Source organism: Pleurodeles waltl, chromosome 2_1 (assembly GCF_031143425.1).
Source record: "Pleurodeles waltl isolate 20211129_DDA chromosome 2_1, aPleWal1.hap1.20221129, whole genome shotgun sequence".
NCBI classification, from domain to species: Eukaryota; Metazoa; Chordata; class Amphibia; order Caudata; family Salamandridae; genus Pleurodeles; species Pleurodeles waltl.
Window position 1 is genome coordinate 507,680,511 of NC_090438.1, and position 18,073 is coordinate 507,698,583.

Sequence of the window (18,073 nt, forward strand, 5' to 3'; positions counted from 1 at the left end):
CACATAAACAATCTCTCTGAACCATCAGGAAGCAGGGAAGGAAATCTTAAATGAGACCAGCTGAACAAAATAACTTGTGGGAATCTATGCCTGACAGGACAGACAGGGTGCTAAATACTTAGCAGAGTTAGTCCGAAGCTCATCAACACCCCGGATGCATATTAGGCAAACACAAATACATGACGTGAGTATTGATGTGCAAGGAAACAGGCTTGTTGCAGGTTTACTCCTACTTTTTGCCCCCCTTTTAACTACCAAGTACTGGTGTAATGGCTCTGAAATACCCTAAGCCCTGCTAAACAGGACTCAGTGCCTGTGCTTTGATCCGTAAAATGGTACATGTTTTGTTGGCTTTTCCCAAGTTGGCATAGCCAGCTTACTTGTAAGTCCCTAGTATATGGCACCAGGGGTAACTAGGGCCTGTACGTTGTGGTGTCTCTCATGAACTGCAGCACTAGCTGTGCCACCATAAGTACAACAAGGTAAAACGTGTCCCCAAGTCTGCCACTGCACGCTGGAATGGCAGTTTTAAACTTCTAAATCGATTTTTGCAAAGCCCAAACCTCCCTTGTTTAAATATAAGCAAGTCACCCCTAAGGGAGGCCTAATGAGCCCTAAGGCAGGGTGCTGATGTTAAAAAGTGGGACATGTATTATACATGTTCCAGGGGTAAAATCCCTAAATTACTATTTTTACTGTGGAAAGAGAAGGGAAAGCCAGTTGTCAAACTGGTTTTCCAGAGGCATGTAGCTTCTTAGTAGGCACACCTCTGGGTTGGGTTAGGAAGCTCTGGACACCAAGAGAGGGGTCTGGTATCTTTCTTAGTGGGTAGAATGGTGCATCTTGGCATAACCAGACGCCACACTCCTCAGGATGTGGTCATCAGGGGGAGGGAACCTGGGAGCCAAATGTCTACCATCTGCATCCTACCTTGAGGGTGTTTTCTGTACATAAATAGGGCACCCCTGGCACACAGAACTGCTATCTCGACTGGACTGGAAGAGGGGCCTAGGAAGAACTGGCCTGCTGCACCGTGGAACAGGCAAAGAGTGGTTGCACAGGCATAGACTGTACCTGGAGACTAGCAAAGACGAGAAGGTGTGCCTGCTGTGTCCTGCCTGAGGAGAAGTTGTCTCCAGAGCCCAGCCAAAGCCAAGAGACTCCAAGGGTCAGTGAGCTGGAATACTGTTTACAGCACAGTGACACAACAACTGAGAAGCCTGCTTCGGCAAGTAGCCCAGAATCTTCAACCTGCCACCTACTGCCACCAGGCAGTTACGGGTAAAAGCCACAGGCCATCCAGAATAGAGTTATAAGAAAGGTGAAGCTATTAAAAAAAGATTTTGATAAACTGTGAGAACACAAACTATTGCAAAGATCATCGCAAGCAGGTGTATTTATACATTCAAAATTACGTTTTGGGTATGTACATTTTGAAAATCTCAAAGACAAACGTAATTTTGATGGGCATGTGAAATATTAACAAGACTTGTGAAGATGCCTGTGTCTTTCTACAGTAAACAATAATATCCACAATATTTATACACAGAAAAATACAGTTGCATTGTAATTTCCAATAGCGACGTGGCTCTAAGGAAGCTATGGGTATTCAAAGAAGGACCACTGCATGCCGTGCTCTCAGATCTTGTTGCACACAGGCAAGTTCTGGTGGCAAGGGGCTGTGTGCAGGGCATGGCCAAACACTACATTCAACACCTAAACCACCTCACATGACTGAAGACCGTCCACAACAAGCTATCGTGGCTCAAAGACTGGGTAAAGGGTGTGATGAGAAGCCATGCTCTGGAACAGGACCCGCAGCCCATGGCCCTAGACTGGGTACTGAAATATTTGTGTGCATCTGGCAGAAACATGGCATTGTCCAAGCTTCAGCTCAGATGAATAAATGATGTTCCAGGAAAGTTATGGGTTTTTGTTTTGCTGGGGAAAGGGATTCGATGACATCACTGGCGATCAGATCATCATTGACATCGTCAATTACATAATTGAAGGTGCTAAGTGTCTCCTGTGTTATGTCATGAGCAGAGCTTTGGGGGGTGATTATGGCCAACTTGTTAAACATAACTGATCAGTTCAGAGGGTTTCAGGTTTTGGGATCGTAATTGTAAAATCGCTTCAACATTTTGCATTTTTGACTCTTTTTCAATTATGAAAAAACGTTATTTTCTCTTCTGTGTGAAGAACCAGAACTCATGGACTTATCCGGCAGTTTTGTGTAGCCTTGGCATCGTCTTTCCAGTCCCCTACTTTCAATTAGCAATTGAGTGCAGTATGGTAGGGGGTGTATTCCTGGTTCGTTTGGCTTGGAAAAATACGCACGAAAACATTTTTTTAAAAATGGGAAAATTAGCTCTGAAAAAGTTGGGGCTTGCTGAAGAAAAAAAAAAAAAGGTGTGCCATGGGTCCCTACTCCATAAATATATCCCCTACGTCACATGCTTTGAATGATGCTCCAGCAAGAAGCGTTCTCAAACTCTTTTCCCAGCCCCACCCGTGTTCTTGAAAGAACTTTGAAGGCTGTTTAATAAGTTTTTACATGCCTTCTGTGGAGTAACGTACAAGGGAGGGGCAGTGAGTGTTTTCTAAACTAAAAGAGCACGTATATGGGATGGAAGCACCAAAGAGTATTTCCTAGGAAGGGAGAAAGGCTGCCCTCATACCGGAGGCGCTGGCCGAAGAACGCTATTAAAAAGCAAGGGCTCTCCTTCCCCCAGAGTGCATGGCACAGATGTCACACCCCTGAGAAAGATCTAACCTGCTTTATTTTTTATAAACCTCCATCTTCGGATTTTCGGGCTTGGAATCCTCATAAGTGTGCCTCGGGTATCAGAAGCCTGTCATTTCGGATCAGCTGAGAGCACTCAAGCACGAGACGCTTTTCTCCTACGCATGCGTAGAGTGTCCTGTGCGACGCACGCGCGCTGCGAACCACTGCTCTCCTGTGCGTACCTAGCGAGGATTCCGATTTCCCATTCTATTCAAGTTCGTCTGTGGGTGATGCGAGAACATAATCCCTTGGTCGGGATATAACTTCATTTTACCTGCAAACAACCCAGTATTCCATTTTCCTTCTGTGTCCTGCACCCCCTCACCGCCAATGGTGTCTGGAACAGTTTTATATAGCCCTCCCGCCCCCCTCCCCCAGTATGAAATAACCACAATGAATCCAATCGGTCTGGGTTTTCTTATTTTAGTTCTAAAAGTGAGTCACTGAATGGCAAGTTTGTGTGTATGCCTGTATGATGGGTAAGTAGTGGACTAATGACGGAAGGAGGCAAAGGTTGGCTAAGTGAGAGAACGCATGTACAGATAGACCAGCAATTGAAAAAAAAATACTCCGACAGGGCACAAGTCCTAAAAAATAATAATTGGGGGGACTAGCCAATTTATGCAGTATGCAAGTAACATCATGGCGCGTGACATCACAGTGGATGACATCATGACACATGGCATCGTATGTGGCATCACAGGAAGTGGCATCACAACCCATGACCTCACAAGAATTGACCAAATGACGTGACATCAAATCTTAAGACCTCACACAGGTTTAGCTGGTTTACCATTATTACATTTGAGCTCATTACAAATATAACAAATGAGAATTTGCATCAGCCTTTCGCCAAAAAAAGTGGCGCAACCCAGTGCAAAATCTGGGCCTCAATATACACATTTATTTTTTCAGAACCTTCCCACAAAGTAATTGGAAACAAGGAGCAATGTGGCAATAAATCTGTTCTGCTTAATTGGTTACAAAGTCTACATTTCAAAATATCTTATGGGGTTAAGGCACCTGCTGCAGTGATCTTTGTGTGCCCAGTAAATCTCAGGGAATAATAATAATGGTTAGATAACTTAGGAGGGTAACGCATTTGCTGGAGAAAACTGTTTTATCTATAGTCCCAATTTTGAATCAGAGTTGCATAGAGGGTTAATGTGCCTGTTTCAAAGCACATCATCTAACTGCAAATGACCGATTTTTATTATATGTTGCTAAGTAAGTGAGTTATTGATTTTAACACAGAGATTATTTTGTTACTCGCAGTTCATAAATGGTAAGTTTTCTAATATATCAAGCCATGAAGGACATGTGACTCCTGCACCTTGTAACAGTCACTGTCTTATGTAACACATTTTGTACATTGTTTTACATATTTATAAGATTGATTGACAATGTATAATCTGTGCGTGTGATGTAAAGTGCTCTAACACCCTGCTGTAGGATGAGTAGAACTATAAAAGAAATAAAACAAAATAGTGGTATTTAAATTGGTATTTGTGAAAAATACTGGAACAGACCAACAAATCTGTCATTCTTACAGTACATAAAAATCTCTTATAGACAGAGATTGAACAACATAAAACATGCCTTTAGTATTTGAAGTGATAACAAGCTGTGTACCTTTGTTTCCCCTCCCCTGCATTTGCATCTATAAGTGAGGCTCAGATAGCTCTTAGTCACAATAAGTGGAACAAAAGAAGGCCTGATGGCCCCTTAAATCCGGCCTCTGTTATGGGCTGAGGTGGAGTCTGAAACATGAATACTCCCTCACCGCCTGCATGTTGCTGCTGAAAACCAAACGCAGACAAGGTGCTGGCGCTGCTGAATGTTTCCCGGTGTCCGAAAATGACCCAGGAACGTTCAGCATATTTCAGTGGGGCCACTTCTTGCAGGGTGGACGGCGTCCACTCTGTGAAAATAGTGGGTGGGCTCCGTTTACCCGCGTGTACCCTCGACTTGTGCCCTGTTCTCTGGGAACCCATATATTGGGAATCAACTTATGGCAGAGGAAAGGGGGTGGAGTTTGACAGTGAACTTATACATTCTGTAAAAAGAAATCTGCTGCAGAGAAATTGGCAACAGATACACAAGCGGCAGTACACCTGTTATAACCTACTTATTTGGTCATGAAGAGGCTGCATTTTTAAAATATCTTGCAGGGTTAAGACACCTGCCTTAGAGATCATGTGCTCAGGCATTGTGACGCTATTATAATAGTAGTAAGATAACACTAATGGTTAACACTGTTCTGGTAGAGTTCTGTGTTTTGTTTAATCACAGTTTGACTGATAAGTAGCATTTATTTACTTAGGTAAGTGGGCTACTGCTTTTGACACAGATCATTTTGTTACTTCCGGTTTATAAGTTGCAAGCCTTACAGTATAGCAGAGTGCTCTATTTATCAGCACCAGGAACTGCATGCAAACTGTAAGTCATGGGTTTAGATCCTTGTGTTTTTTAATATCAATCTGTTGTTATTCAAAGATCACAAATAAGGGTTCCTTTGGGAAGTAATAAAGTCTTATTAGTACATACAACCACAATCACTGTGTTAGGTTTTATATCCTGTCTTTCTGTTTCTCCCGACCGTTCACTCTTAACATATAGGTGGTCATTACAACCCTGGCGGACGGTGTTAAAGCTGCAGTAATACCGCAAACAGGCCGGCGGACAAAAAAAGGGAATCATGACCGAGGCGGAAACCGCAAACATAGACAGCCACTTTAACACTCCGCCCGCCACGGCGGTACAGACAAGCAGCACAGCGGTCACCGCCAACAGACAGGCGGAAGACAATGTACCGCCAAGAGTATCACAATCCGCCAACCCGCCACCTTTTCTGGGGCGGATTCACCATGGATAAAAATAAGGCGGAAACAGCTTTTGCAATGGGAAAACGCTCACCTCAACATACTCCACGAGGAAGGAAGCCACCATAGAGCCTGAACTACAAATACTCTCTGCGCTTGTCTTCCTGCTCCTCTACGAACACCAGCAACGTGGGCGCCGAAGACAACGGTGAGTACTGCACCTACGACATAGGGGAGGGGAGAGGCAAAAGTCAGGGGGACACACACAACACCCCCACCCCCACTCCGACCCTCACCCACTACAACACACACACCAATGCATTTCCAAACAGCACAGTAACAACCCCCACCCCCGGAAGAATGCAAAGCCAAAAGAAATGAGTTCAACCATTGTAATGTATCAAAATACAGTAACCAAATATATACAGATATATTAAAACAATTGAAAATCATACATCACAATTAGAACTGCAGGTATGCACATATCATTGTCCGTGGACCACTGGGCCCATAATGCATGGGCGAGGTCCACACTAGATACCTGTCCACAAACGGAGAGAACACTGCAGGGGCATCAGATAGAAATACAACAAGCACCTCATGGCGAAGGGAAGGGGGGGGCACCTCAGCCGGATTACAGCACCACGCCAGATCCACGACGGGGCTCCATGCCCATTGATGTATCCTGGGGAGTGCAAAGCCACAGTCTCTCAAGTCTCTACAGTGGGTGGGTTGCCCACTGCTTTATCCTGGGGAGTGCAAAGCCACAGTCTCTCAAGTCTCTACAGTGGGTGGTTTGCCCACTGCTTTATCCTGGGGAGTGCAAAGCCACAGTCTCTCAAGTCTCTACAGTGGGTGGTTTGCCCACTGTACCATCCTGGGGAGTGCAAAGCCACAGTCTCTCAAGTCTCTACAGTGGGTGGTTTGCCCACTGTACCATCCTGGGGAGTGCAAAGCCACAGTCTCTCAAGTGGATAACAGTCTCCACTGGTTCTGGAGGGGGACTGGTGCCCAGAGTGCTTCATCCTGTGAAGGACAGACAAAGTGGATGCAGGCTGCCTCCACTGGTTCTGGAGGGGGACTGGTGCCCAGAGTGCTTCATCCTGTGAAGGACAGACAGAGTGGATGCAGGTCTCCACTGGTTCTGGAGGGGGAATGGTGCCCAGAGTGCATCACGCTCCCCGTGACGGTCCCAGTTCCGTCACTGTCCCAGCTGCAAATGGGCTAACGATGATTGATTTGACGGTCTTTGCCCTGTTCAGCGGTCTTCACCATGGCGGTCTTTGCCCTGTTCAGCGGTCTTCACCATGGCGCCCTTTGCCCTGTTCAGCGGTGCTAGCCTTTGGTGTGTCTGAACTGTTCAGCGGTGCTTTGCCATGGGGGTCTTTGCCCTGTTCAGCGGTGTTTGCCTTTGCTGTGTCTGACCTGTTCAGCGGTGCTTTGCCATGGCGGTCTTTGCCCTGTTCAGCGGTCTTCACCATGGCAGTCTTTGCCCTGTTCAGCGGTCTTCACCATGGCGCCCTTTGCCCTGTTCAGCGGTGCTTGCCTTTGCTGTGTCTGACCTGTTCAGCGGTGCTTTGCCATGGCGGTCTTTGCCCTGTTCAGCGGTGCTTGCCTTTGCTGTGTCTGACCTGTTCAGCGGTGTGTGGCATGACGGTCTCTCAGTGCCCAGCGGGGCTGTGGCTGCTGGGGCCCTCCAGGTCACTGACTCTGGGTGTGGTCTCCGGACCAGTGACGACAGTGCTGCCCTCCAGGACACTGACTCTGGTGGTGGTCTCCGGACCAGTGACGATACTGCTGCCCTCCAGGGCACTGACTCTGGCAGTGGTCTCTGGACCAGTGACGATACTGCTGCCCTCCAGGGCACTGACTTTGGCGGTGGTCTCCAGACCAGTGACGACAGTGCTGGCGGTGGCGTCCCGGATGGCGGGGAGGATGGCGGCCTTCTCCGCCGTGCTGCACTTACCAGACTTTGGAGACTTCTAATGCCCCTTCACCACCTTGGGAGGAGTCACAGCTGACTCGGCACTCCCCCGGGACCCTTGTGAGCTGTTTTTCCAGCAGGAGTCTTCACCCTCTCCCGTCAGCCACTTTCCAACTTAAGGTGCTTTACAGGGGGTGGACTGGCAGTGCTTTGGCTCCGTGTCACACTGGATGCCCTGGTGGCTACTGCACTCCACACACTTTTAACACGCACCACTGGTACCTGACTTTTTTTGGCTGAGGTGCTACTACGGGACCTATGAATTGGAGGGGTAGGGGTGGTGGGAAAGAGGTCAACGTTGCTGAGGAAGAATTTCTGACGAACACTGGGACGGGTAGCTGGAGGGGGTCTGGGAGTGGAGGAAGAGGAGGTGGTTGTAGGAGGTGTAACTTTAGGTGATTTGGGTGCAGGTACTGGAGGCTGTCGTGAGGTGGATGGATGTTGGGTGTGTGGGTGCCCATGTTTGTGTACTTTGGGAGGGGGCGTCACAGACACACTGGGAGTGGACACAGGGGACGTGTAAATGGTAGTGGGAGTGGTGAGTGCAGGTGAGCAGGATGTGGTGCTGGGTGTTCTGGTGCGAGTCCTAGTGCCTGTAGATGTAGTGCATGCAGGTGAGAGTGTAGACGACACTGGGAGGGAGGAGGGAGACGACGAGGAGGGGGACACAGTGGAGGCAGTGGATGTTGCTGTGTCTGTATGTGGGTGATGCTTGTGTGAGTGCCTGTGGGATGTGTGGTGCCTATGTTTGCCTGAGCTACTTTTGTGTGTTGAGGTGTGTGCATGCTTGTCTGATGGTGTGGTTGGGATAGGCTGGGGTACAGGGGATTGGGTCTGGGTGGAAAAAGTTGGAGGGGGGAGGCTAGACACAGGGACAATGACTGCCATCAGTGCTGAGGCCAGAGATTGCAGGGTTTGATGATGGGCAGCCTGACCAGAATGAATGCCCTCCAGGAATGCATTAGTGTGTTGCACCTCCCTTTCTACACCCTGGATGGCATTCACAATGGTAGACTGCCCAACAGTGAGTGACCTGAGGAGGTCAATGGCCTCCTCACTGAGGGCAGCAGAGGTGACAGGGGCAGGGGCTGAGGTGCCTGGGGCGAAGGTGATGCCCACCCTCCTGGGTGAGTGGGCACGGAGCGAAGGCTGAGGGGCTGCTGGGAGGGCGGTGTGGTAGGGGGGTGGTGGCTGTACCTGTAGAAATGGGGGGCACAGATGGTGCCGCCACCACAAGGGAGCTCCCATCGGCGGACAAGTCCGTGTCGCTGATGCTGATCCGGTGACCGACGTGAAGCTCCCCTCGCCCTCCATCCCACTGGTGTGTTCAGAGTCTGTGGTGTGGCCCTCCATGGCCATTTGGGATGCAGCTCCCTCGTGCTCCGGTGCCACTGTACCTCCGCCTGATGATGCTGATGCACAAACAAACAGGGAGAGCACAAAAAGGGGGGGGGGGGGCGACAGAAGAAAGATTTGTTGAGTGCATGGCTTACCGCTACCGTTGGCGGACAATACAGACACAGCAGCCCCCTGCACTACGCCGTGCTCTTGGCCTCTACAGATGCAATTCCTGGGATATGGCCTACATGGCTATGAGTGTCATCTGTCCACATAGATGACACAGGGGTATGTATACCTGTACTTGGCACTCTACAGAGGTGGGGTGGAGGGCCACAGTGCCATGCCTTACGAAGGGGCCTAGCTTACGTAACTCGCCCTGGCCTAGGGAAACCCACAGCCCTCCTTCCCCACCCAGACCCCTCCACTGCGCGCAAAGTCATGAGAATGAGAGTGTACTCACCCCCTTGTGTCTGCTGTGATGCCCTCAAGCACCCATCCAACTCAGGGTAGGCCACCGCCAGGATCCGGAACATCAGGGGGGTCATGGTGCGACGGGCACCCCTCCCACGTTGGGAGGCCATCCCGAGCTGGGCCTCCGCCGTCTTCTTGCTCCAGCGGCGAATGTCCTCCCATCTTTTACAGCAGTGGGTGCCCCGTCTCTGGTGGACCCCCAGGGTCCGTACGTCCTTGGCGATGGCACGCCAAATGTCCTTCTTCTGGTGGGCGCTGACCTACATGACATGTACAGGGGAAGAAGAGAAGTCATTAGCAACTGCACCGTCGAAGTGAGTGGCCCCCATCCCTACCCTTGCCATGTGGCACATGCATTCACAGTCCTTCATGGTCGCAGAACTCTCCCCCCTTCCTACTGACATCCAGCCCTCTCCACCCAGCATAGCCCATACAACGTGCTCCCTGTGTACTTACCTGTTGGTCTGGAGGACCGTAGAGTAGCGTGTACTGGGGGAGGACCCCGTCCACGAGCTTCTCCAACTCCTGAGCAGTGAAGGCAGGGGCCCTTTCCCCAGACGCAGCAGCCATTGTCTCTTCTAGACCGAGGTCACAGCAGCACTTGCAGTGTAGGTCCTCTCCTGTCGAAGCTCAGGTATCGAGTGATTCAACAAATAGAAAATGGCGGTCACGTCCGCGGCGGTGACGTCCGCGGCGGTGCGTATCATCACCGCTGGCGCACTTCATCATTGGCTCCTGGGACCCATAGGGTCCAATGTTAACCAATGCAGCATTGCGCCGCGGTCTACGACCGCCTACTGAGACGGTGTACAACGCCAGCGCAGATACCTCACATCCGATTGTCCCAGTTTAGAGGTCAAGCAGACGCCATTTCAGGGGCCCACATGGCTTCATTTACTACTGTGTCACACATACCTAGGCCTACACTCAACACACATACAGGAAGAGTTTTGTATTTGGTCTCGTGTTCTGTGTAGCTGTGTGTACATACCTGAGAATTTGTTGACTCTGTGCTCGCTGTTGTCCTTCTTAGGCACCGTCAGCTGGGACATTTGAGGAGATGGCGGAATCCTCCGGTATACCGACCGCTGGTGGACCTGTTAACAATGGAGGAGCGACATTTGATCATCACTTACAGGTTTGACCGTGCCACAATCCAGGAACTGTGTACCCAGTTGGAGCCAGACCTGATCTCACCAATCCGCCATCCCACAGGAATCCCCCCTGAAGTGCAGGTGCTATCAGTGCTCCATTTCCTTGCAAGTGGATCATTTCAAACAACAGTGTCCATGGCATCAGGGATGTCCCAGCCTATGTTTTCGAACGAGTGCTATGTTCCCTGGCTCTGTGCATGACGCCTACATCCTGCGGAATAGCAGCATCCCTTATGTGATGGGTCAACTCCAGAGGCACCGTGGCCCATATTTATACTTTTTGACGCTAAACTGCGCTAACGCAGTTTAGCGTAAAAAAATTTTGCGCCGTCTAACGCCATTCTGAAGCGCCATGCGGGCGCCGTATTTATGGAATGGCGTTAGACGGCGCAATCAGACCGGCGCTGCCTGGTGTGCGTGGAAAAAAACCACGTAGACCAGGCAGCGCCGGCGTAGGGGGAAAATGGCGCTAGGGCGTCTTAAAATGGCGCAAGTCGGGTTGACGCTAAAAAATCGTCTTAACCCGATTAGCGCAATTTTTTCGACGCCCAGACGCCATTTAAATGACTCCTGTCTTAGTAAAGACAGGAGTCATGCCCCCTTGCCCAATGGCCATGCCCAGGGGACTTATGTCCCCTGGGCATGGTCATTGGGCATAGTGGCATGTAGGGGGGCACAAATAAGGCCCCCCTATGCCACCCAAAAAAAATTGAAAAATAACAAAAATTATACTTACGTGAACTTACCTGAATGTCCCTGGGGTGGGTCCCTCCATCCTCGGGTGTCCTCCTGGGGTGGGCAGGGGTGGCAGGGGGGGTCCCTGGGGGCAGGGGAGGGCACCTGTGGGCTCATTTTGAGCCCACAGGCCCCTTAACGCCTACCCTGACCCAGGCGTTAAAATGTGGCGCAAATGCGGGGTTTTTTGACCCGCCACCTCCTGGGCGTGATTTTTGCCCGGGAGTATAAATACGACGCATTTGCGTCGCCGTCATTTTTTCAGACGGGAACGCCTTCCTTGCATCTCATTAACGCAAGGAAGGCGTTCACGCTAAAAAATGACGCTATTTGCCCATACTTTGGCGCTAGACGCGTCTAACGCCAAAGTATAAATATGGCGTTAGTTTTGCGCCGAATTTGCGTCGAAAAAAACGACGCTAATTCGGCGCAAACGGAGTATAAATACGGGCCCGTGTGTGGCTATTAGGGGAGTCTGGTTACCCCAACCTGTCCTGGCTATTGACCCCAGTGAGGAATCCCAGGACCAGGGCAGAGGAACGCTACAATGAGGCCCATGGGCGGACTTGGAGGGTGATGAATGCACCTTCGGCCTCCTGAAGGCCAGGGTCAGGTGCCTCCATATGACCAGTGGTTCCCTATTCTACTCACCAAGTAAGGTGTGCCAGATCATCATCTCCTGCTCGATGATTCACAATCTTGCTTTGCCAACCCAGGTGCCTTTTCTGCAGCAGGATGGTCCAGATGACGGTGTTGTGGGAGCTGTGGAGCCTGTGGACAGTGATGAGGAGGAAGCTGAGGAAGAAGACATAGACAACAGGGAGTCAGTCATACAGCAATATTTCCAGTGACACACAGGTGAAAACAATGTTTTTACTATTACATTCACTTTCACACTTCTACCTCTATCCTGTCTGTCAATTAGAAGCAGTATTTGGTAACTGAGTTGTACATTTCCATTACGGTTTCACAGGTGTGGTTACCAACGTGTGTCATCTGCTTGCATCCTTCATGGACTTGTGATGTGTGACATAGGTATGTTGGCATTACATTTGAAAACGCATTTTGTCACTGTAATTGGTAATACACATTTTAAAAATCACAGACTGACTCCAGATTGTTTTGTGGTTCAAGGGTGTTTATTGAAGTGCTAATTATTGGAGGGGGTGGCAAAATGATGATGGGTGATGGAGGAGGAATGTCCATGGCAGAGTCCAGTCTATTAGTCTCACAGGTGCACTGCCCATATAGGCATAGGAAGTGGAGCTGGGGCAGTTCCAATCTGGACAGGGTAACAAAGTGAGACAGTGGGATGACAATCAGGATGGTCTCATTTCCTGGCGGGGGTCTTGCCATCTTGCTCTGTCCTGTTCCTGAATCTCAGGCACTGCTTGCGGGGTGGTTCTCCGTCTGCAGGGGGTGGGGTGCTGGTGTGGTGGTCCTGTGGCGGGGCGTCCTGTCCACTGGCGCCGGCTGAGGTGATGGGCAGTTCATCGTCCAAGCTAGTGTCAGGGGCCCCTTGGAGTGCCACGGTGTCCCTCATGGTCTTTTGTATGTCCTTCAGCAGCCCTACGATGGTGCCCAGGGCGGAGCTGATGTTTCTGAGTTCCTCCCTGAAGCCCAAATACTGTTCGTCCTGCAGGCGCTGGGTCTCCTGAAACTTGGCCAGGACCGTAGCCATCGTCTCCTGGGAGTGGTGGTAGGCTCCCAGGATGGAGGAGAGGGCCTCGTGGAGAGTGGGTTCCCTTGGCCTGTCCGCCCCCTGTCACACAGCAGCCCTCCCAGTTCCCCTGTTTTCCTGTGCCTCCATCTCCTGGACCGTGTGCCCACTACCACTACCACTACCACTGCCCCCAGGTCCCTGTTGTTGTTGGGGTGGTGGGTTATCCTGGGTTCCCTGTAGTGGCGGACATACAGCTGATTGACGTGTCCTGGGTACGGAGGTATGGGCCCGCTGGGTGGGTGCTGTGCTGGTGTTACCAGAGGGTGGAAGGTCAATGTTGGGCTGTGTCTGTGCGAGGGGAACCGACTGTCCCGAGGCTCACGATGGTCCGGGCTGGTCATCTGGATCCAGTTGGCCAGAGCTGCTTTCATCACTGTGGGCCTTTTCTGTGGGTGGAGTGGGGATGTCTGGACCCTCCTGTGTGGTGACGTTACGTGGTGGTCCTGCACGGGTATAAGAGCATGATTATTGCATGTGTGTGTGTCATTGTGTGCAATGGGTGGGTGTGCTTGTACCCCAGTGCAAGCATTCCTGTGTGGGGGCTTGTGTGATGATGGTTGGGGGTTGCTATGGGTATGTGCAGTGGGCATGCTTTAGTGATGGGTGTCCATGCTTAGTTGTGTCATGCAGGGCTTGTTGTTGGGATGTGTGGTTTGTGTAATTAGTACATTAGTGAGGAGTTGTAGTGATAGGGGAGGGGGTGAGGGTGGGGGTGTGTGATAGCATGCAGGTAGGGTGGGGGATATGATAGTTAAGATTTGACTTACCAGTGTCCATTCCTCCACCGACTCCTCCGAGGCCCTCTGGATGCATGATGGTCAAGACCTGCTCTTCCCATGTTGTTAGTTGTGGGGGAGGAGGTGGGGGTCTGCCGCCAGTCCGCTGAGCCGCGATGTTGTGCCTGGAGACCACGGAACGCACCTTCCCCCGTAGGTCGTTCCACCTCTTCCTGATGTCCTCCCGATTTCTTGGATGCTGTCCCACAGCGTTGACCCTGTTGACGATTCTTCGCCATAGCTCCATCTTCCTGGCTATGGAGGTGGCTGCACCTGTGCTCCAAATAGCTGTGGCTCTACCCGTAAGATTTCCTCCACCATGACCCTGAACTCCTCCTCGGAAAACCTGGGGTGTCTTTGGCGTGACATGGGGTGGTGTATGTGATGTGTGGGGTGGTGTATGTGTTGATGAGTGTGGTGATGTGTGGTGGTGTGGGGTGTTTTGAGCGTGGATGTTGTATGGGTGATGGTGTTGTGTGCCTCTGTGTGGTGGGGTTGTCTATTGCTGTAGTCTCTGTCTGTCGCCTTCGTCTTCAGTTTTTGGTCGTAGGGGTTTGTGGGTGATGTGGGCGTGTGTTTTATATTGTGTTGGGTGTGTGGGAGTGGTATTTGTATGTGTATCAGGTGTGTGTATTTGGAATTGTCCAATGTGGTGGTGTTTTAGAGATGTGTGTGTATTTTTAGCGCGGCGGTGTGTACCGCCAATGGAATACAGCGGTTGAAAGACCGCCACGTGGATTCGTGGGTCGTGATAGCATGGGCGTGTTTCTGTTGGCGTGACGGTGGAGGTTTTGTTTTCGCCAGTTTATCACTGACCTTTGGTGTGGCAGACTTGTGTGGGTGTCTGAATTTCGGTGGATTCCGAGATATGGGTCATAATAGCTGTGGCGGAATTCCGCGGCTGCGACGGTGTATTGGCGGTCTTCTGCACTGCGGTAAGCGCCTTTTACCACCAATGTTGTAATGACCCCCATAATGTCTACAAGTATGTATGTTATGTGAATACTATACTATAGGAAAGAGCCTCTTTCAACATGGTAAGCCCCCAACATCTTGCCTGTTTTCTGGTGCACTTCTGACTGAAAGTACACTGTGTACCTGCTAAACAGATGCCCAGTGCCAGATTTATTTTTCCCAGTTGACAAAACCTGTTGCTACCACTATAAGTCCCTAGTAAATTGTACCCCTGATAACGCCTTAGGTAATTTACTTAGTCTGGGACTCGTTTTAGGCCAAAGAATCTTTTGACCCTGATTGGAGACACCTTAAGATGAGATAACTAATCAGCATATCAAACGATAGGTCAATAGTCTCATCAATATTCACAACAGTAAATTAATCAAATTAGTTAATGACATTAATAAGAATCAAAACTCACCATGACCTTCAGCCATGAACAACCACATGAAATTTAGTAAGGTTTATGAGATTTATTCCCTATTGATTACAATCTACTAGCAAGTTTATTAGTCTCAACACCAGGAAGCACATCAATAATGTCACAATATGGCAACTTGAGTATAATTTAACCCCTTCGCTGCCAGGCCTTTTCCCCCTCCTGTGCCGAGCCTTTTTTTGGCTATTTGGAGCAGTTCGCGCTTAGGCCCTCATAACTTTTTGTTCACATAAGCTACCCATGCCAAATTTGCGTCCTTTTTTCCCAATATCCTAGGGATTCTAGAGGTACCCAGACTTTGTGGGTTCCCCAGAAGGAGGCCAAGAAATTAGCCAAAAAACAGTGAAAATTTCATTTTTTTAAAACAAATTAGAAAAATGGGCTGCAGAAGAAGGCTTGTGGTTTTTCCCCTGAAAAGGGCATCAACAAAAGGTTTGCGGTGCTAAAATCACCAGCTTCCCAGCTTTCAGGAACAGGCAGACTTGAATCAGGAAATCCAATTTTTCAACACAATTTTGACATTTTACTGGGACATACCCCATTTTTACGATTTTTTGTGCTTTCAGCTTTCTTCCAGTCAGTGACAGAAATGGGCATGAAACCAACGCTGGATCCCAGAAACCGCAACATTTCTGAAAAGTAGACAGAACTCTGAATTCAGCAAGGGGAAATTTGTGTAGATCCTACAAGGGTTTCCTACAGAAAATAACAACTGAAAAAGAAAAATATTGAAATTGAGGTGAAAAAAACATCAATTTTTCTCTACGTTTTACTCTGTAACTTTTTCCTGCAATGTCAGATTTTCGAAAGCAATATACCGTTACGTCTGCTGGACTCTTCTGGTTGCGGGGATATATAGGGCTTGTAGGTTCATCAAGAACTCTAGGTACCCAGAGCCAATAAATGACCTGCACCCTGCAGTGGGTTTTCATTCTATGCCGGGTATACAGCAATTCATTTGCTGAAATATAAAGAGTAAAAAATAGCTATCAAGAAAACCTTTGTATTTCCAAAATGGGCACAAGATAAGGTGTTGAGAAGCAGTGGTTATTTGCACATCTCTGAATTCCGGGGTGCCCATATTAGCATGTGAATTACAGGGCATTTCTCAAATAGACGTCTTTTTCACACACTGTCTTACATTTGGAAGGGAAAAATGTAGAGAAAAACAAGGGGCAATAACACTTGTTTTGCTATTCTATGTTCCCCCAAGTCTCCAGATAAAAATGATACCTCACTTGTGTGGGTAGGCCTAGCGCCCACGACAGGATATGCCCCAAAACACAACGTGGACACATCACAGAAAACAGAGCTGTTTTTAGCAAAGTGCCTACCTGTAGATTTTGGCCTCTAGCTCAGCCGCCACCTAGGGAAACCTACCAAACCTGTGCATTTCTGAAAACTAGAGACCTAGGGGAATCCAAGATGGGGTGACTTGTGGGGCTCGGACCAGGTTCTGTTACCCAGAATCCTTTGCAAACCTGACAATTTGGCTAAAAAAACATATGTTCCTCACATTTCTGTGGCATTAACTTCTGGAATCTGAGAGGAGCCACAAATTTCCTTCCACCCAGCGTTCCCCCACGTCTCCCGATAAAAATGATACCTCACTTGTGTGGGTAGGCCTAGCGCCCGCGACAGGAAACGCCCCAAAGCGCAACGTGGACACATCCAAATTTTTGAAGGAAAACAGAGGTGTTTTTTGCAAAGTGCCTACCTGTAGATTTTGGCCTGTAGCTCAGCCACCACCTAGGGAAACCTACCAAACCTGTGCATTTCTGAAAACTAGAGACCTAGGGGAATCCAAGATGGGGTGACTTGTGTGGCTCGGACCAGGTTCTGTTACCCAGAATCCTTTGCAAACCTCAAAATTTGGCTAAAAAAACACATGTTCCTCACATTTCTGTGGCAGAAAGTTCTGGAATCTGAGAGGAGCCACAAATTTCCTTCCACCCAGCGTTCCCCCACGTCTCTCGATAAAAATGATACCTCACTTGTGTGGGTAGGCCTAGCGCCCGCGACAGGAAACGCCCCAAAGCGCAACGTGGACACAGCCAAATTTTTGAAGGAAAACAGAGGTGTTTTTTGCAAAGTGCCTACCTGTAGATTTTGGCCTGTAGCTCAGCCGCCACCTAGGGAAACCTACCAAACCTGTGCATTTCTGAAAACTAGAGACCTAGGGTAATCCAAGATGGGGTGACTTGATGGCTCGGACCAGGTTCTGTTACCCAGAATCCTTTGCAAACCTCAAAATTTGGCTAAAAAAAACACATGTTCCTCACATTTCTGTGGCAGAAAGTTCTGGAATCTGAGAGGAGCCACAAATTTCCTTCCACCCAGCGTTCCCCCACGTCTCCCGATAAAAATGATACCTCACTTGTGTGGGTAGGCCTAGCTCCCGCGACAGGAAACGCCCCAAAGCGCAACGTGGACACAGCCAAATTTTTGAAGGAAAACAGAGGTGTTTTTTGCAAAGTGCCTACCTGTAGATTTTGGCCTGTAGCTCAGCCGCCACCTAGGGAAACCTACCAAACCTGTGCATTTCTGAAAACTAGAGACCTAGGAGAATCCAAGATGGGGTGACTTGTGTGACTCGGACCAGGTTCTGTTACCCAGAATCCTTTGCAAACCTCAAAATTTGGCTAAAAAAACACATGTTCCTCACATTTCTGTGGCAGAAAGTTCTGGAATCTGAGAGGAGCCACAAATTTCCTTCCACCCAGCGTTTCCCCACGTCTCCCGTTAAAAATGATACCTCACTTGTGTGGGTAGGCCTAGCGCCCGCGACAGGAAACGCCCCAAAGCGCAACGTGGACACAGCCAAATTTTTGAAGGAAAACAGAGGTGTTTTTTGCAAAGTGCCTACCTGTAGATTTTGGCCTG

General features: G+C 49.3%; 1 protein-coding gene across 2 annotated transcripts in view; it reads right to left on the reverse strand.

The window, feature by feature from the left end:
* The window catches only part of LOC138265803 (zinc finger protein 684-like), a 185,528-nt gene extending 182,631 nt beyond the window's left edge, over positions 1-2,897 (reverse strand). The window contains exon 1 of one of the 2 annotated variants that reach the window (XM_069213864.1): positions 2,777-2,897. The gene's annotated coding sequence lies outside the window, so the exon portion shown is untranslated. The remainder of the gene's footprint in view (positions 1-2,776) is intronic. The other variant, XM_069213871.1, reaches the window with a different exon arrangement.
* Between the last annotated feature and the right edge of the window lie 15,176 nt (positions 2,898-18,073).